The 21,189-nt window shown below is 37.3% G+C and overlaps 1 pseudogene; it reads right to left on the bottom strand.

The window, feature by feature from the left end:
* Positions 1 to 8,930: 8,930 nt before the first annotated feature.
* On the bottom strand, positions 8,931 to 9,994 carry LOC105073290 (RNA-binding motif protein, X-linked 2 pseudogene; annotated as a pseudogene).
* Positions 9,995 to 21,189: the final 11,195 nt, after the last annotated feature.

Here is a 21,189-nt window from a genome sequence, read left to right as displayed (position 1 = left end):
TAAATAGCTTAACCCAGGTGGCACTACCTTTCTTTGTTTTATGTGAGAAATTACTTGGCTATTTACTAAACTTATTTATCAAAAGAATAATTATTATTTTGGGAACACTAAAAAAAATGTATATAGAAAAAAAGGAAAAGATAATGTCCTCCACCTTTGAAATCTTACAACATTTTAATGCTAAAAATGATCTGCTTTTTCTATGTCAGTGATAACAAATACACAGGCATATTTCAGAGCTATTGTGGGTTTGGGTCCAGCCCACTGCAATAAAGTGAATACTGCAATAAAGTTGAGTCACACAAATTTTGTGGTTTCCTAATGCATATAAAATAAGTCACGTTTACACTATACTGTAGCCTATTAAGTGTGCAATAGCATTTTATATCTTTAAAAAGTGCATACTTAATTAAAAAACACTTAATTGATTAAAAAATGCTAGCCATCATTTGAGTCTGTACAGAATCTTAATCTTTTTGCTGGTGGAGGGTCTTACCTTGGTGCTGATGGCTGCTGACTGACAAGGGTGATGGTTGCTGAAGGTTGGGGTGCTGTGGCAATTTTTTAAAATAGGATAAGAGTAAAGTTTGCCACATTGATTCACAAATGATTTCTCTGTAGCATGTAATGCCATTTGATAGCATTTTACCCACAGTAGAACTTCTTTCAAAATTGGAGTCAATCCTCCCAAACTCTGAAACTGCTTTATCAACTAAGTTCATGTAATGTTCTAAATCCATTGTAATTTCAACAGTCTTCACAGCCTCTTCACTAGCAGTAGACTCCATCTCAAGAAGCCACCTTTTTTTTTGCTCATGCATAAGAAGGAACTCCCATCTGTTAAAGTTTCAGCATGAGATGGCAGCAATTCAGTCACATCTTCAGGTACCATTTCTAATTCCAGTTCTATTTCGACCACATCTGCAGTTGCTTCCTCCACTGAAGTCTTGAACTCCTCAAAGTCACCGATGGGAATTGGAATCAGCTTCTTCCAAACCCCTGTTAATGTTGATATTTTGACCTCTTCCCATGAATCACAAATGTACTTAGTGGCATCTAGAATGGTAAATTCTTTTCAGAAGGTTTTCAATTTACTTTGCAAGATTCTCAGAAGAATCACTATCTAGGGCAATTATAACCTTATGAAATGTGTTTCTTGAAAAATAAGACTTGAAAGTCAAAATTGTTCCTTAATCCGTGGCTTCAGAATGGAGATTATATTAATAGGCATGAAAACAAGATTAATCTTGTTGTACATTTCCATCAGAGCCCTCAGGTGATCAAGTGCATTGTCAATGAGAAGTCATATTTTGAAGGGAATCTTTCATTTTGAGCAGTAGGTTTCAACAGTGGGCTGAAAATATTCAGTAAACCATGTTGTAAACAAGTGTGTTGTCATCTTAGGCTCTGTTATTTCATTAACAGAGCAAGGCAGAGTAGATTTAGCATAATTCCTAAGGGCCCTCAAACTTTCAGAGTAATAAATGAACATTGGCTTCAATTTAAAGTCACCAGCTGCTTTAGCCCCTAACAAGAGAATTATCCTGTCTTGAAACTTGAAAGCCAAGCATTGACTTCTCTCTAGCTATGAAAGTCCTAGATGGCATCACCTTCCAACAGAAAGCTGTTTCGTCTACATTGAAAGTCTTGTTTAGTGTAACCACCTTTATTCATATCTTAGCTAGATCTTCTGGATAACCTGTTGCAGTTTCTACATCAGCATTTGCTGCTTCACTTTGCACTTTTATGTTAAGCATATGGCTTCTTTCCTTAAACTCATGAACCAGCTTCTGCTAGCCTCAGAATTTCTTCTGCAGTATCCTCATGTCTCTCAGCCTTCATAAAATTGAAGAGAGTTAGGACTTTGCTCTGGATTATGCTTTAGCTTAAGGGAATATTATGGCTGGCTCAGTCTTCTGTCAAGACCACTAAAACTTTCTCTTTATCAGCAATAAGGCTGTTTTGCTTTCTTATCATTTGTGTGTTCACTTGAGTAGCATTTTAATTTCAAGAACTTTTTCTTTGAACTCACACTGGGCTAACTGTTTGGCACAAGAGGCCTAGCTTTCAGCATATCTCAGCTTTCAACATGCCTTCCTCGCTAAGCTTAATCATTTCTAGTTTTGGATTTGAAGCTAGAGTGAGAGATTGCAAAGTTTCCTTTCACTTGAACACTTAGAGGCCATGATAGGGTTATTAACTGGCCTAATTTCAATGTTGTTGTGTCTCAGGGAATAGAGAAGCCAGAGGAGGAGAAAGACAGGGAACAGCCGACCAGTAAAGCAGTCAGAACACACGTAACAGTTATCGATTAAGTTCATCATCAAAAATAGGAGTGATTGGTGGCTTCCCTAAACAATTATAATAATAACATTGAGAATCACTGAAAATAGATCACCATCATACATACAATAACAATGAAAAAGTTTGAAATATTGTGAGAATAACCAAAATGTGACACAGAGACAGAAGTGAGCAAATGCTGTTGCAAAAATGGTGCTCATAGACTTTCTTGACACAAGAGTTGCCATAAACTTTCAATCAGTTAAAAAAAAATACAATTATTTGTGATGTGCAATAAAGTGAAGCACAAAAATGTAGATCTGTACTAAAAAATCCTACTTGACAGAAACCCAACAAGAAGCTGATGTAACATGCCAGAAATGTCTCAAAAATATTGTGGAAATAAAGCAAAAATAGAAAATGCAATTGTCCAAGGGGAAAGTGGAGGGCAGGAACAAATTAGGAGCTTGGGATTAGCAGATACAAATCACTATATACAAATAGATAAGCAACAAGGTCCAACTAAATGGCACAGAGAATTAGATCCAATAGCTTATAATAACCTATAATGGAAAAGAATGTAAAACAGAATATACATTATATATATATCAACTAATATATATACACGTTATATATATATCAACTAATTTATATATATATATATATATATAAATAACTGAATCACTATGCTGTACACCAGAAACTAACACAACATTGTAAATCAACTATACTTCAATTTAAAAATGTCTGCTAACCATTACTTACTAAAATTGATAAGGACAAAAATGATGCCCCTTCATACAAAAATACAGTTGACCCTTGAACAACATGGGCTTGAACTGCATAGATCCACTTATATGTGGATTTTTTTCCCAATACATACTACAGTATTATATAATCCAAGGTTAGATGAATCCACAGATGCAGAACAACAGGTACGGAGGTCAGTGCTCCTAGCCCTCACATTGTTCAAGGATCAACTGCTTTCAGTTAAGGAGTTTAAAAGTATAGTACCTCTATTCTTAATATTATTTATTACATATTAAATCAAATGATACATAATACTAATCCTGAGAAGCAGCTTCTTAAAATATAAAAAATACCTTGTCTAAATCTATTTTTACTCTGAGCTCTTGTTCCTCCAACTCAGCTCCCTATACAAGTCCAATCTTTATTCAGGCTAATGTAGACATAGCAAACTTTTCAGTGTTTAAATATGAAATGGTGCTGTGAAACTTACCCTGTTACCTAAGATTTTCCTACTAGAAAACCTGGCTTCAAGCAGGCCCCTAAGACAAGCCCTGTCAGAGAAAGTTCTCCAGGCCGACCTTCTTCTAAAACTATCTCACTGGAGTAAACAAGCCACCAAAGAGAGGCCACGTCCCTACACTAGTGCTTCGCCTCCGTGTTGGACTAGAGGGTATTCTGTCCACTCACAGCTGCAGCCAGGTCTCCCCTGCATTGGCTTCCATTATTACATCTATTGTATGCTATTCTTTTCAAGCTTATGTTTATAGGAGAAAATCTGAAGTCCTCAGCCACTGAGCAAACCAAACTCCTAAGCTCAATATGTTTTTATCATCCACGTATTTACGGTCAAAGACTGACCTTCAATTAAAAAGTAGAAGAACCAAAGGAGGCAAAGCATCAAAAAGTATATTACAACTCAATTTAGACTTTTGTCTAGAAGGCCAAGGAGACTGTCACTTAAGAGAGAACTTTGGCCTCTCAACAAGTCAAAGTTTATTTTCTCTGACTAGTTCCTTAACTGAAATTAAAAGATAATCTGTGTCATTTCTTGAACAAATCTAAGCTACTAGTAAATTAAGTCAATCCAGCATAAGTGGTAAAACAAGTATTAATGTAATTGATATTAATCATATCCACTGCAATTATATAAATGTAGCTTGGAATGCTATGTGTCATTTTAGTATGCTAATGTGCTTTTAGAAAAGCTATGAATTTCTAAACTCAAAGGCACTAAGAATGCCTGAAAATTGTTGACATTGCCATTAGCAATGTTCCAGCTGAATTAGGTATTGCAAATCTTCTCAACTTAAGATGGGTTACATCCTGATAAACCCATGGTAAATTGGAAATATCCTAAACTGAAAATGCATCTAATACATTTAACCTACCAAACAACATAGCTTAGCCTAGCCTACCTTCAATGTGCTCAAAACACATACATTAGCCTATAGTTGGGCAAAATCATCTAACAGAAAGCCTATTTTGTAATAAAGTGTTGAATAGCTCACGTAACATATTGACTACTGTACTGAGAGTTAAATAAAAAATGGTGGTATGGGTACAGAATGGCTGTAGGTGTACTGATTGCTCACCCCCTCATCGCATGGCTGACTGGGAGCTGCAGCTCGCCACCACTGCCCAGCATCATGAGAGGGAACCATACTGTATACTGTAGCCTGGGCAAAGATCAAAATTCAAGATTCAAAGCACAGTTTCTACTGAATGCATATCATTTTCATGTTATTATGAAGTCGAGAATTGTAAGCTGAACCATCATAGGTTGGAGACCATCTGAACAGGCTAAAAGCTACTCTTGCTGCATCTCACAAACAAAGCTGTGGGTAACTCTGTCCCAGCCGTCTGGTTTAGCACAATCAGATGAAGTAGATGAATCTTTATGCCTTATATTACATTAACAGCTGAGGAATTGAGGTTCTTCATTTACATATCTGGGCACAAGAGGAAAGGAGGCACTGAATTGTCCTTCAGAATGTGTGGCCCTGAAATCTATTTCTGTAGATGAGCCCTTTGAGATGGCTTCTGGATAAGGGCTCAGATTATTAAACCAAAATGCAATCATCTATAGCAAAGAACGAGTTTGACTCTGTGAATAAGACAAAACGCAAAGCCCTGGGGGTTAAAGGAATGCTTTACAACTAGAATAAGAAAACTGTGTATGTGTCACATATTACAAAGATATAACTTCAGGACCATCCATTTCTGCAGTTTTACATTTTAGTCAAAAACGATCACTCAGTCATCACTTTCTCTCTTCCTATCGCAGAGATATATCTCATGTGATGTCACAGGATGAGGGCTGTTAGGGCAGCTGCTCAAGATAAAAGGTCTCTAAGAAGCAATAGCTTCAGCTGTACCAGGTCTTCCCTGCGGGGCGATACTCACGACACATGAGCCTAACTCGTATCGTGTCTTTTTCCTCTTGTCCAAAAGAAAAGCAAAACACTGGCGGGAGAAAAACAAAACAAAACAAAACAAAAACCAGTAAAATCAACATTAGGTCTGTCAAGGCAACTGAATTATTTCAGCACAAATTATTAAATTCTATATACTGGATTCACCCCAAACTATGAACTCCTATAAAGCAATCACCTTTGACAACAGATATTGTTATTTCACTTATGGCTTCTCTTCGATTTAGAATCTACAGGTATACAATGTCACACATGTTAAACAACAAATGGACTCCTCCAAGTAAATGCAAAGCATCCGATATATAACCTGCTTGCCTTTCTAATCAGAGGCAGCTCTGCTGTGACAGGATCTAGGCAGCCGCCAAGGACGCCATAGATGAAATTGTTTCAAGTAATACAGTCATTTTTACTCTCACCCTACAAAATTAAGAATAAAATTTAGTTTTTCCAGTGTTTGATAAAACAAGCATTTTGCTCCTCCTTTTAGAATTTTAAATAACAAGATAAACAAGTGTATCACCCATATAAGAGTATTATGAAGTCAAGAAGTGGCTTTTGTTGGAATTCCTACTAATTCTAGATCCACCTTTATTTCAAACGGACAATATTTGAGAAAAAAAATGATTAGCCTCAACCCAAATGACTGGTATATCCAGGCATATTCACCAGAGCTATGAATTTCAGTTCAGAATTTTTCATTTTATTTTACTCACCAAAGACTAAATCCATTTACTTATATCATATATATAAATGATGATCAGTGGCTTGGAAAAAAACAAAAAGCCAAAACCACTCATATTCTTCAAACCAATGATCCAATTCCTGAGAATTTATCCCATGGAAATAACATTAAAAGTGAAATAAGCATGTGCACAAACATGCTCAATGCACTGCTATTTTAGGGGGAAAATACTTCTCCCTGTTTGCTGAAAGAAACTGATTTGCATTCTGTATTCACTATGTGACATTATGAAGCTATGCAAATTATGGAAAGGTGTGTAATATGCAATAAGCAAAAGATAATATTTGATGTTGCTGTTTATATTTGCTTACCTTTCAGTGCTACCTGGTGCTCTCCCTCATCTATCTCATTAGCAACTCACACTGGTCACCAGTAATTTCCTGATGGTTAAGTTCTGTGCCACTATCAGCTTGTTATTTTGATTGATGTCAACAAGGAGAAAAGTGAACTCAGTCTTCTCTGGTACCACCTTCCATTCCTCCACTCCCTTCCTACCACATATACTTTGCTCCTCTTCTTATATACAATAGTCAGAAATTTGGGAGCCTTCCCTTCTCCCCTAAAATGATCTCCTAAATATCTGTTGGAATCCTGAGTTCTTCTCTAGCTCCAGCACCAAGCTTGGTTCCCGCCCTCACGATCTCTTCCCTAAACTACTGCAATTGCCTCCCTACTCAGCTCCCTGCTCCCAGTTCCTCTCTGGTCTACTACATCCTCCACCTTCCCACGTGTGCTCTTTCAAAAGTATATTTCTCATCATGTCACTTTCTTCTTAAAATCACTGACTCTTTCAAATTAAGATAAACTCAAGTAGCGTGTATAGCACACAAGGACCTTCTTGCATCTCTTCTTCTCAGTGTTTGGTGTTCCCATTCCCGCTGAACCACCTGCATCTCCCCTTGATTCTGCACCCATGGGAACCCCCACCTGTAATGACTTTTCTTACCTCATTTGACCAAGTGACTCGCCTGTGTTTCCTTTTACAATTCTAGAGCACTCTTCAAAGTCTTCTAATTTAACTGATTGCGTGGGCATCTTTTCCAGTACATCTTGACCTTCTCTGGTCAGGCATTGTGTCGTATTCATTTCTGTATCTCCAATGATATCACAGCACCTACTATTTACTGGAAGCTTAAGAAATATTCATTGAATGAATGAACGAAATAAATGAGTAAGTGAAGAACCTGCAAGTATGTGAAATATGCATCCACGAAGGCAAAGACAAAGTAAATGTGGGAAAATAAAACAGTTAATTTCTGACAACTGAATTAAAAGCATTTTTCTATTTCCAGTTATTTTATGAAAATATTATAATAATAAAGATCTATAAAATCATAGTAAATGCCTACTATAGAAATTTCCATTGAGGAATAAATGCTGATTATCAATATTCTCATTGCTTATGGTAGTGGTAACTTCTGTATGTACTAATGAAAAATTAGTAGAGATTTTTTTGAGAAAAATTTTAGGCCAAAATACAGTTCCTGTATAAAAAATAATTGGTCCAAAATCACAACATTCAAAATCATTCAAGATATTAGAATCCTGGGGGCTTATTCTTATTTAAAATGGACAGGCAATTTCCAAAAGGTTAGCCTAAGGTTTCCATCCTAAGTAGCAACCTTTGCAAGTTTATATATGCAGTTCTGTCCATATACAGAATACAAAATTGCAAATGGGAATGAAATGGTCATCAATCAAACATCGAATACTAAGAGAATCCCGGAAACACTTTGCATTTCCAATTATGCTGCGTCACTTTACATACCCCAAGCTCCCTAGCAGATAAAACAATTTCTTATGATAGAGAATAAGTTATCATGCTTTCTTAGACTATATGTATGGATGCATATGTTCATATGTGAAGTAGAGAAGAAGAGCAAACATGTGCGATCAGAGTTAATCTCTTTTTAATCTACCATGATTAGCCGTGAATTTCAACAGATACTATTTCCCATAAGAATATTCTTTGCCCTTTATTATTAACTTAAGTTACACTGAAAAAAATTTATTTTACTACTGATACATAAAATTCATATAGGAGCAGACACCTAAATATGTTTTACTGCTTACTAGAAAAACTACATGATTATCAGTAAAGTCCCTCTACAGAGCTGGCTGAAATTCTCCCACGGTAGCCTACGAAGCATGAAACTACAGAAGACTACAGAGATCATCTAGTGCTTCTTTCTGCATGTTTTGCTTCATAGAAAATGGTGAGACTTAAGCTGAAATCAGTGGGACGGGGGTTGCTACATGGTGGACCACCACAGAGCACTACTCTTAAATCTTAGGCACCAAAATCTCAAGAGTTTACACAAAGGGTCATACAAATCTGGTAATATTTCAGCTGTTTTAAAATTTTGAATGATTGGAGAAAAAGTAAAAGATGTTCAATTTTTACAGAAATTCTGCCCCAGAAATTATGTAAAATAAATGACAAGTTCCAGCCCCTTAGCATTTAAAATATCACATTTCATTTTAAACTTTGAGGTTCTAAGCAGGCTGCAGGGTTGGTCAGGCCGGTGGTCACTGGGACTGGAGAATGTGTGAGACTGTGCCTTCAGATCAGCCAAAATACATCTGAGCTTCACCTCTGTCCTGACCCCTGCTCTCTGCCTTTTTCCTGCTCCTGCCTCTGATCAGGGGCAGGACTCAGAACCCAGATTCTCCTTCCTCAGCCCCCTCTCCAGATACCTCTGTACTTTCTCTAGACTCCAACTTCACCTTGGTATGTTTATTGGAGCCTGGAGTGCCCTTCTGTGTTTTAAGCTGGCCTCTGCCTGGCAGAGAAGATGGCTGCTTTTTCTGTCCCTCCTAGTCTTTGATGCTATAGCAGTCTTCTCTTTGATCTTTCTGTTCTGTTTTTCTTGTTTGTGCTGTTCTGAAACTATGCCATCATCTGAGCTTCCAGATGAACTAGATGAGGGGGTCAGAGCCCCACAGCGCTTCTCCCAGGGCTCTCTGGTGGCGCCATCAGAGCGTCCTCTGAGGCTTCAGCGGGGCAGCATCAGTGGTCCACTCGGGTAGTTCTTCCCTTGACCTTGATTCCATTAAAATTATCAACAGCCAAAACTCCTCTGGTCTTTACAGCAGATAAAACAGAATCCTTAGACTTCCCTGTCTTCCTGTCCCACATGAGATTAATGCTAACAATCTTCAGGTGCTGGGAGAATACACACAGGATGTCTCCTTTGGTCAGCTCAGAAGGAAGTCCCCCCAGGAAGATCCAGGCGCTATCCCTGTACTCGGAGTGCCATGTCATCTTGGCCACCACCGCAGTACTGGCCTCCATTCATTCAGCTTGTTAACCAGCTTCACCTCGGTTAATGGGTTCACCTGCCTGGGCTGGGGACCACACAAGGGCCCCCCTGGTGCCTGGACAACGCCCACTTCCGGTGGATGTAAGGGAGCGCTGCGCCCGTGTAGACCTTCAGGGAAGGTGCCCTGTCCCTGCCGCACTCTCTCTATGTGCCGTCAGCTGCTCTTTAAGTTTCAGCTTTTCATGAAACCTTATTCACCGTGAAGAAGTGTGCCACTGCTCACTAGTTTGAAAGCTCTAATCAGGTTCAGTTTAAAAATAGTTAATTGAGTTGAAACAAAGACTTGTACTCTGAAAAGACGTCTGATCATAGAAGTTGTAACAACTCTTTTATTTTCTATTCCTTATAATAAATCCTTTTGAGAGCCTACAATGTGCTAGTTTCACTTTGGCCAAGTTATGAAGAGTATTTGATGTGTTACAAGGCAGCAACTCAGACTGAGCTTTACTTAGTATTGTAATCATTGCATTGGGGTTCTTCAGACAAACAGAACAAATAGGATGTAGATAGATAGACAGACAGACATATGTATGTTTGTATAGAGTTTTTTAAAGATTTTTATTGAGTTATATTCATTTTACAATGTTGTGTCCAATTTCAATGTAGAGCACAATTTTTCAGTTATATATGAACATACATATATTCATTGTCACATTTTTTTTCGCTGTGAGCTACCACAAGATCTTATATATATTTTCCTATGCTACATAATATAATCTTGTTTATCTGTTCTGCATATGCCTGTCAGTATCTACATATTTTGAAATCCCAGTCTGTCCCTTTGTATAAAGATATTTTTTAAAAGGAGTTGGCTCATGTGATTACAGAAGATAAGAAGTCCCAAGATCTGCAGCTGGCAAGTTGGAGACCCAGAAGAACTGGTGGTGTAGTTGGTGTGGTTCCCGTTGGAAGGCTGGCAGGCTCTAGACCTAAGAAGAGATGATGTTTTAGTTTGAATGGAAGGCTAGGAAAGACTGATGTACCAGCTACCATCAGTCAGGCAGGAGGAATTTCCTCTTACTGAGGGTGGGTAGTAACCTTTGAGTTCTATCCAGTCCTTCAACTGATTGGATAAGGTTCACCCGCATTAGGGAGGACAATCTGCTTTATTCATTCTACCAATTCACTTGTTACTCTCATCCAGAAACACCCCCATGGATACACCCGAAGTAACATTTGGCCAAATATCTGGGAATTTCATAGCCTAGTCAGGTTGACACATGAAATTAACCATTATACCCATCAGGTTTCCAGAATGAATAAGCCCCAAACCAGTGATAATTCTGCTCCACTTCTTCATGCGTATTTTATTGCTCTCAATAAAGAGGCGGTCTTTTGCTCTCAAAGATGGCAGTTCTCAGGGTGAATGCAACGCACATTTGTGTGTACAGTCAAAAATGGCAATAAATAACCAATATCTACTAACATACACAATGACTCCAGTGAGGGGTTTGTGGCATTTTGCAGAGTCTTAGTTTGATCTGACTTCTTAAAATCGCCCACGTGAAACTACTGTAACTTCTGTAACCCACAAGTCTATAAGAGCTGGGATTTTTTTTTCCCCAAAAGTGTGCTTCACAGGGCATTTCACATCATGTGATGGTAGTCCCACTTGAAAACTACTTGAAATAGTCACTTAGGTGTAATGCTTATACTCAACCTAGTCATATGTCCAATATATTAGATTTGAAACCCAGAAAATAAGTGCACACTTGTCACCCTGCCTTTGTTATTTCATTTCTATCATCGTTTCTAGCACAGACGAAAGAGCTCAAAAGTGACACATAATAAAGAAGTTGAGTAAGTCTTAGAAACCCCTTCCAGCCTCTAGCACAGAAAATATACCTCTTCAGTGGTTCAACTTGACCCATAATTAAATGTCATCTAAAAGGAAAGATATATGTATTTCTAGTGACTAAGTGGACTTCTTGATTTATTTTACTTGTGAAAGATGGACTAATGGCATATGCTTATGGCTAGAGCTGGTAAAATATAACCTTGTGCATGGGAGAAGGGATTCGAAAATACCTACTCAGCTCTGTCCAGGAAGTTAAATAATTTACCCCAAGTCTATTCCACCACAAGTACCTGGGTTATTCTACACCCTTGGGACCATACTGGAATCAGGAGATGGAAGTCAACAACTTTCAGTTATAAATCTGAGAGGCATTAGACAGAGGAACATACAAGGAAAAATATCCTCTCCAGCACTGGTATTACTTGTATCCTCATTAACAATAATACAAGTTACAAGTGTCTCATTGGAAAAGTGACGGGAAAAGACTGAACAACCTAGCCAGATAGGACTGTGTAGCTATACATACATACTCCTTCTTTGTCTAAGAAGTCTTTTGCATCAAAAAAGCCATATTAGGCACAGCAGGCCCAGTACCGAGGACCCCAATACTTTTCAAGGCCCATGGAAATGTCTTAATTCTTTAAAATCAGGAGAAAATTAAGTTTATGTGAAAGAAAATGTTTTAATATATAATACTATATATCAGTCTAATCATAAAACATGATTTTAAATAAGTTTGTTTAGGGAGGGTGGGGTCCATGAAGAAAAGAGTGCCTGAAGTCCGTAACAGTCATAATACGGCCCTGTTCCCCAAAGCCATGTTTACTCTACGTCGCTCCACCTCCCTGGCCGTAGCTGATTGAAATTGGGATAGACACTTGACCTACATCAGATCCATCAGATTCTGTCTCCTATGGGTTTGGAATTGAGATTTAAACCTAATAAGTATTTGTTAGTTGATGGGACCTGCACCCTTTGTAGGCTTTGATGCTGTCATGTGTGTGAAAAAGTGATCTGTGTGCAAGCAAGAGAGCAGAATGGGTGACGATGTGGCCTGTGGGACAGAGAAGATGAGCCATGGAGATGCTGGCTGAGATCCTGCTGCTCCCCAGTGCCTGTAGGCTGGGGCTTGGTTGTCCAGACTTTCCTGGAGTCTATGACATGTCCCAGTCTCCTTCCTTAAATCCTATTTTTTTGGCTAAGCTGTTTGAAATGATTTTCTGCTAATCTTAATCTAAGAGCACTATGTTCATTTGCTAGGGCTGCTGTGACAAGGTAGCACAAACTAGGTTGCTTTAAACAACAGAAATGTATTGTCTTGCAGTTCTGGGGACTACAAGTCTGAGATAATACTGTCAGCAAGGTTTGCTCCTTTTGAGGGCTTTTGAGGGAAGGCTAGGTCCCGCGTCTCTCTCTTGGCTTGGAAATGGCTCTCTCTCTGCATCTTTTCATATCGTCTTCCCTCAAGTTGTGTCTGCGTCCAAATTTTCTCTTCTTTGAACAGTCAGATTGGATACAGGCTCACCCCAATAAGCTCACTTTAACTTGATTATCTCTGTTTGGACCGTATTGCCAAATAAGGTCACATTCTGAGCTGTTCAGGGGTAGGACTTCAACATATGAGTTTGGGGGGCACACACGTCAAACCTATAACACATACTAAAACAAGAGGGTAAATGTAGATTAAATTGTAGAGTGCCCAGGTATTATTGCCATTGGTATTTTTAAATATATTTCTTCCCTTTTTATTGAATTTGAATTTTTACCTCCTTCTCCAAAACTTGACACCCATAAACTGAATGTTGCCCATAAATCATTTAAGGTTTTTAATTTCCAAAACATGATATGATATCCCATAACAGTAAAGAAAATGAACTCAGAATCAGACCGCCTGAGTGCAAATCCTTCCTCTGCCACTGTAATGCAGTCGTAGGGAACCTGTTTAACCTCTTTGTGTCCCATTTTCCATAACTATAAAGTAAAAATAAAAATTAATTAAAAATTTTAAAAATGTTATTAAAATAAAATTTAAAAAATACTCTTTGTGGGTGTTTGGAAGATTAAATTAACTGACCTATGTAAAGTGCTTGGCAGAGAGCAGTGCCACCTAAGGACTTGCTATTATTATTGCAGAGACCGAGCCTGGCCCTCCTTTATGAAATTTTCCCTTTATGGCAGTCTTAAAGCAAACCTCAGTGGCTGACTGCTTTCTTTGGGTGTAAGTTAAAAGCACAGACTTACCTTGAGGATAGTTTGCCTGGTTCGGATCTGTCACTTACGTCCCCAGCACCACGGAACACGTTACTTCACTTTCCTCACCTGTGAAATTGAGGTAGGAATGGTCCCTAAACATTTGTGCTTATAATTAAATGGGTTAATTTATACAAAGCACTCAGTCCATGCCAAGTGTACTCTCATTTTAGTTTATCAACATTAGCGCTAGATGAAATTAACCAGATAGCAATTCCTGTCATAGACCAGAGCAACTAGCGACAGAGCACTGAAACTGATGAAGCTCATGCCAGACACTGCTGGACCTTAGAGAGTTTGGTGAATTTTTAAATACTGTCTGTTCTCTTGCAATTTATATTTAGGGTATAAGCCCTAATTTGAGTAGCTTTGGCCTGCGTATAGACATTATTTATTCTTCTTTTTCCATTTGTTTTAAGCTTGTTTAAAAAAATATTATAAGAGCAATGCTTGAGAAACATGAATCTTAAATTTGTCACTTTAATTATAAGTTAAAGGATAAGATATAACCTCAGTGTAAAATACTTATTACCTCATGTCATGCAATTAAATATTTTTGGACCACTGTTTCCAAAGAACAGGGGGGAAATGTTGTACAAAACATTTATCGATATTTATACAGTGTTTAAAAGTACTTAAAACTTGTTGACTTCCTTTTGGCGAAGAGAATCTAACTTTCTTATTAATGATATGAAAACTAATTTCCCTAAGGTACAAAAATCAATAGAATTTATAGATATTTGATAACAATTTGATGATCACTCTCTTCAAAATGTCTATATATGTGACATAAAGAAAACAACAATTAGATGTAAAATATGTAAAACAAAGCTCCTATTTTATTTGCATTTCAGAACCAGCACATTGACAATGCAATATTACTTTGCTGATATTATAACACAAACAAGAAATTTAGTCACACCTCTGATAAAAGAGATCATTTTGGATTTCTCTACTTATATAACTGGGAAAATTCAATACATAAAAGTAACAACATTTCCCATAATGGTGCTAATTACTGTACAGCATCCATAACCTTTAGAGCACTGAGCTTAATTCAAACAAAAATAACAGATGGTGTCTCAGGAAAACAAGTTTTTATATTGCCTTTTTTTTTTTTCTCTTCATGTGCAACTGTTAGGAGAGCCATGCTGGAAGTTTATTGAGACCCAATTCTATTTTGTTTTCTAGTTTGCATTCTGTATATTTCATTCCAATAACAATGAAACTAAATTAATTTTAACTTAAAAATGAAAGATATTATACTGATTAAATATCATGTGGAAAACATTCTATTTATCTTGGCAAAAGTTCCACTCATTTGATAAGATTAAAGAATAAGCTTTTGAAATGCATATTGTATTTCAGGTCATGATCTATTATTTCACGCTTTATACTTGGAAGTGGACCACTTTGGGAGAATTCAGACTAGAGCAAATGGAAATACTGGCTAGAGCTTGAAGCAAGTGACATCTTCTTACATCAATTTGTACCATTTTCTATAAACAAACAACAACAATAACAAAAAAAAAAAAACAAAACAAAACACAAAGCCTAGGTAAATCTGCAAAAATAATTGAAAGACTTGCAGGAAACACACAGACAGGATCTCTCAAGGGGATGACATCACAATTTGTAATAATCTTGTTAAAATATATTCCTCCTGATTGTGACAACTTTACCTACTAAGTTTTGAAAAACCTATTGACTCAACTGTGGATTTTAGTCCTTAGCCTCAGATGATACAGTAGACAATTTTTCAACAGAAGATCCTCTGAGTGGCTGTTGTCACCTGGAAGAAGACTAAATAGTCCTATTCCCAATCTAAATCTCAGCTCCACAACAACCATCATTATGTAGTTCTATGAATCTGTCTTTACATTTACATTTTGGCTTTCATTTTTATTTCTCTACTTCTATGACTATGCACTTACTCCAACCAAAAGAATTGGAAATCAGTTTATTAAAGACTGAATTAAACAGCCCAATCCCTAAATTTTGGGTAAAAGACTGAAGTCAAATTTTACTGTATAATATATGGAACCCAATAATAAATAGCAAACCAACATAGGATGACCTACACTATGTGAGCATTATTTGTGTTAGCTACTACTGCCAAATTATCAACTCCCCATCCTACCAATAAAATAGCTGGATTCATTCGAATCATCAGTACCTTCTGGTACAAACTGTGTGAACTACTTGCCCTAATTTTGCCATTCTATAGCCAGTATTAGTGATGTTCTAATCTGATTTACTGCAACATGGTCAATTTCAAAGAAAAAATTGACTAGTGATAGTTGTTCTTTAAGGCACAATCTCCAAAGCTGGTGCTATCTCTCTCAATTGATTTAGATTTAGTCCTACTTGAAAATGACCTGTCTAGATTCCCCCCTGCCTTGCTCTTGTGAGTCTCTGGTAAAACCAGTTCCTATCCTATGGTCTGACCAACAGGATTGCATTATAAATGAATTGATATCTTTCTAGGTCATTTGGACAGAGTCTAAACCACTCTTTTTTTCTAATAGAATGAAAGTAGATTTATTCAGGAAGGTGCACACTCCACAGACAGAGTGTGAGCTGTCTCAGAAGGTGAGAGCTAGACCAGTCTTGAATTACATGATCTTTATTCTGTTAATGTCATGTTACACAGAAGTTCTAGTAGATAGCATAAGACCTAATGCAAATAAACCAAGATCTCATGTTAGCTGTCACCTTCCTTGATATTATTCTTAAAATCTCACAAATAAGTTCAGGAATTAGTTCATTCCTCATATCAGAATATATCGGGTCAGAATTTGGCCCATGTGATTAGACTGAAGATGAAATTTTCAGTAAACCACGAAGTCTGTTTGGCAGTAGAAATGACATTTTTTCAAAATGAATCACATCACGAAAGCTATTGGTCCACTTTCTCCACATCAGTATAAATCCTTGCTGAGTCCAGAGATTTATGTTTTCAGTCTGGCCTTCCTTTTCATTGCTGGAGAGCTTTAATTTCTTTTCATTACTTGAGATTCTCTCATTTTCTTTCCCTGCTTCCAATGCTCTGCATATATTACACACCTGTATTTGTCTTTGATAATAGAAAAAAAGACTCATCACTTTTGATGCTCACTCAACGTATCTTCATTATCTTGGGAATATCTTCACCAAAATATATTAAAATGTCACTAGAGAAAAATGATCCATATAGAATGTATGAATATTGCTGGAATAGATCTGTATCTCTATCTCATTAGTCAGCATGCAGCCTTCTGGCTGAATGCCTACATTTCAAGCCCAGCAAAAAAACAAACAACAAATAGATTTGAGAACATCAGGCACAAATAGAAAGGGTCCTTTTCTGTGCTAATGTTCCATCAGTTATTTATCTGTTTACATCTTTTCCTTAGTCATTTTTTTTTTTTTTGCATCAGAGTCAAGCAAATTTCATTTGTTCCTTCACTCCACAAATATTTATTGTGTACCTTCTACGTGCCAGGAGCTGCTATAGGCATCGGGAACAAAAAACAAACAAACCCAGTAAAGTCCCTGATCTCATAAAGTTTACATTTTAGCAGAAAATGAGAGGCAATAAACAAATAAACATGCAGTCTGTCAAATAGGTGGTAAGAGCTAAGGAGAAAAAAAAATAGTTAAGACAGGGCAAAAGCTAGAAAGTGTCCTGGGGACAGTGGGGATGCTACATTATCTAGGTGATATTTGCATGAAGACTTAAAGAAAAATAAAGAAGCTGGTCACATGAGTATCTAGAGAAAGAGTGTGTCCCTGGCAGAAAATGAAATGTACAGTAAACTCCTTCATAATATGAACTGATCAAGACTGGCTTGGATAAATCAACTTCCAAGTAATGAACAGATCAGAATTAAAAATTATTTAAAATATCATATGCTATTTTATTTTTTAAAGAAATTTTGCAAAATTCCTCCAAAGATATTTTCCCCTTAGCTTATATTCATTCTTTCTAAACTCTTACATGTTTATATTATAACATTGATAACTCTAAACTTCAGCTCTTTAAGGTTATTTTACATCTTTCAATGAATGGAAGGTAAAATAAGGTTTTTGTAGTTGTACTGTGTAGTTGTTTGGTTACTTGCTAAAAACAAATTTTCTGCAAGTTTCCAGACTGTGGGAGTATAGGGAGCACGAGGAGGATCACCAGATGTCCTCCTTCTCATCGGAGAGCTTGGCTCTCAAGTGACACGTGTGTATTTTTAGTATAGACTGCTGCTTTCCATAGTCGTAGGAATGTTCTCAAAACAAGATGCTGTGATTTTTGAAAGTGAATGCAAATCCGTATCCTCCCAGGCAGTTTCCAAAGGCAATCTGATAAATGCATCTCGATGTTCGTACATAAACAGCGAAAGCAAGAGGGAAAAAGTCCTCACCACACGGAGCAGAGCGCCAGAGGGAGGGAGCCCAAGCTGTGTTATTCTCAGAAGAGGGACGAAATGCCTGCTTTTTATTCCTTTTCTTTAGTGTCCGTACCCAGTAAATGATTCAGTTCATGTCAGCACTTAGACAATAAACATTGTACTCCTTTCTTCTCTGTCCACGAGACCAGCAGGAAGATGAGGGGGAAAGGGTTCTAGAGGCTCACAGATACCTTAATTCAAACCAGTAGAGAAAGTGAGAGAGAACACTTTCATCTCTGGGTTTAAGCTGCTTTTTAACCTGACCAAGTCTCAACTTCAAAATTGATTTTTCTCTAAAAATAAATAACTTATTTGGAGGAACAGGAGATGAATTTACACCCTGTAGAAATGATTTAGGATGCCGATTCTCCAAGGTTTAGCCTGAGACTAGGAATTATTGGTCAAGAATAATAAGAAAATTCTCACCCAAGATAATGTGAGTAGTTTACAGCTTTGTTTTTGTATTTTGTCTTTATTCTCAGCACTTCCTTATAAAGAGCTTAGTAGTCACTCTTTGTCCTTTATCGTCTCAATATTTACATGTATAAAATAGTGAAGGGAGAAATCATCATTTTTTAATGACTGAAACAAAGAAGGTTTAGATAATATTTTAAGGAGCTAAGTGGATTATTGAAGCAATTAGACGAATAGTCCCTGCAAAAATTCACAGGTGTAGCTGAAGTGAACATTGTTTTGTGTTATACTTTGTGCCTACATATTTCAGATAATCACCTTGATTTTCTCTTTACTCTTCGTAAGAGACACAGGCTAAGTAATTTGTGTAACATATATTATCTATATGCTGCTTTCAGTACCATCGTCTGTTTAATCAACATTTATGCTTAGTTGACTTTTCTCAATTAAAAAAGGAAGATTAACTTAGCCATTAATTTACGATCTAAAAGTATAAGCTTCCACCTTGCCAAACAAGTAACTAGTGCTTGCAAATGACTGTGTGGTTCCATTTGACTGATTTTTAGTGACAGCATGGCATAACGACCTTAAAAGGGATAACATAGTACAAATGCAGTGTAAATATATATCAGATAGCATTAAGTGAAAAAGTAGAATATGCTATTACATCTCTGCTACAATTAAAACTGTTCAAAGTAAGACGAGGAATGAATGAGAACAGGGAGAAGATATAATGGGTTAGCTTACTGCCATCATAAAAAGTTGAATTCAGCTAGATTTGAATTCAACTGAAATTTAATGAAGCCCTACTATGTACCAAGCACTATGCGAAGTTCTTTCATTCTTTTTTAATCTCTTTATCATCCATCAATAGTACTATTATCCTCATTTTACATGAGAAAAAATAAATACATTTCAAAGAAAAGACTCTAGAATATACAACTTTATGAAAAACAAGAATGTAAACCAGGGTTTCTGGTGTCTTTCATGTTTTTCCTACAGTAAATAATGGTTTAAAAATAAATAAATATAAGTTAAAAAACCTAACCAGTTCAACTATCTAGTGGTTTAAAAAATTGACACTATGTGCTATAAGTGATACATGAGGCCTCACTGTCATTAGGTGTGAGGCTTCAGGAATGATGTCTTGCATTATGGAGCAGGACAGTCATGGAAGTTCACGTGAAAGTTGCAGTGGAACTACGGAAAGAGATTCAGAACAAACCTCTGTGAAGAACCTTTCTTCGGAACCCCTCTTATCTGCCTTAAGGCAGAGCCTCCTAAAAGAATTCAACTGGCATAAATCCCTTCTCCAGGGGATTTTTATGGCCATAAAGAAGATGGAAAAAGACCATTTGCACCTGTATAAACAAACATTATTACAAACTTTATCTCCTGCTTGTTCCACTAAGAACCCATTTGTTTTTTTCTTAAAGAAACCTATTTTTCCCAGAACCCTTTTCTTGCCCCTCCTTTTCTTGCCCCTCCTTTTCCACTTTTAAGTTAGATGTCTAAGCCCCTAATTTAAGCTGTTTAATGAGCCTCTTCATTTCTGTGCTCCCATATTCATGAAAGTAAACTTACTTTTTTCCCATGCTAATTTGTCTTTTTTGTCATTTTAATTTGCTGACCCCCGGTCCATTAATAGACATGGGCAGAGGAAAAGTTTTTCCTCCCCAAAAGTCTGGTGATGAGGATGGGATGGTTGGGACGCATCAACACTCTGGAGGCTGCAGCTAAGATCTTGGGACCTCTGACCCAGCTGGAAAAGATATATTTTCTTACCAGTCAGACTCCTGGATCTCTGCTCAGGGTCCAGTCAAGCAAGGGTAGTAAGAGCCTCTCCTTGTCTTTTCTTTCCAAAATTTAGATTAGCAGGAGAAAAGAGTTGGAGGACTAGTTCTTTGGGTATTTTGCTTTTGGTTTGAGTACTCTTGTTATAGATCCTTTTCCTCCTGGAGAGAGCTGTTGTGTTCTGTTTGCCTCATTTTGTCCTGAGAGCTTGGCTTGCATCTAGCGAGAGCATTCTGTCTAGTTTTCCACCTGCTGAATCTATGGCATAAGGTGGTCACCATCAGACTGGGAAGCCCTGAGAATTTGTAGTTGGCTGGAAAGAAATGTAGGTAACCTGGGCATCCCATTTGCAGTTGGTGTCCTACAGACCATTGCCAGCTCTCGAGTTTCTCTAAGTCTCTTCCTTCTCTAGGGCTATCTTTGGGAAGTGACTTTGGATCATGGGGGCTACATCTTTTGCATCCTCTTAGCAGATACCTTTGGGTCCATGGTTAATCTTACTGGTTTTCAGTAACATTTTGGAACAGTTGTACCTTTGGAGACCCTAAATCAACAATGGCCAGATGACACATCCTTTGATTTGGAAAAGCTTTCATATTTAAAAGGATTTTGCAGAGAGCAGAGAGCTCTCATGCTAAATAAATGTCCAATTGGTACCTATGGGAGGATCAAATTGAATGAAGGACAAAAGTATCATGGCTAGCCTCAAACACTACCTTGACAATATTAAAGAGCAGAAATCAGATATAGAACAAAAATTCAAATCCAAATCCACAATAAACCCTTCCATTCATAGTTACACTGTACTTATGCAACAAGCCAGATGACCCCTGGCAAAAAATCCTCCCTGCTGAGATAACAAATGGTCAGACCCTTTTCCAGGCCTTTCTATAAACGACCATAAGTTGGCCTAATTGGAGCCTGATATTCAGGGCTTGATAGGAGCTATTTTATGTCTCCCCTACAAATGTTAATTGGGCTA

Source organism: Camelus bactrianus, chromosome 1, assembly GCF_048773025.1.
Source record: "Camelus bactrianus isolate YW-2024 breed Bactrian camel chromosome 1, ASM4877302v1, whole genome shotgun sequence".
In the NCBI taxonomy this organism is placed as follows: Eukaryota; Metazoa; Chordata; class Mammalia; order Artiodactyla; family Camelidae; genus Camelus; species Camelus bactrianus.
Note: the sequence above shows the minus strand (reverse complement) of the source record. Positions and strands in the feature narration are given on the sequence as shown.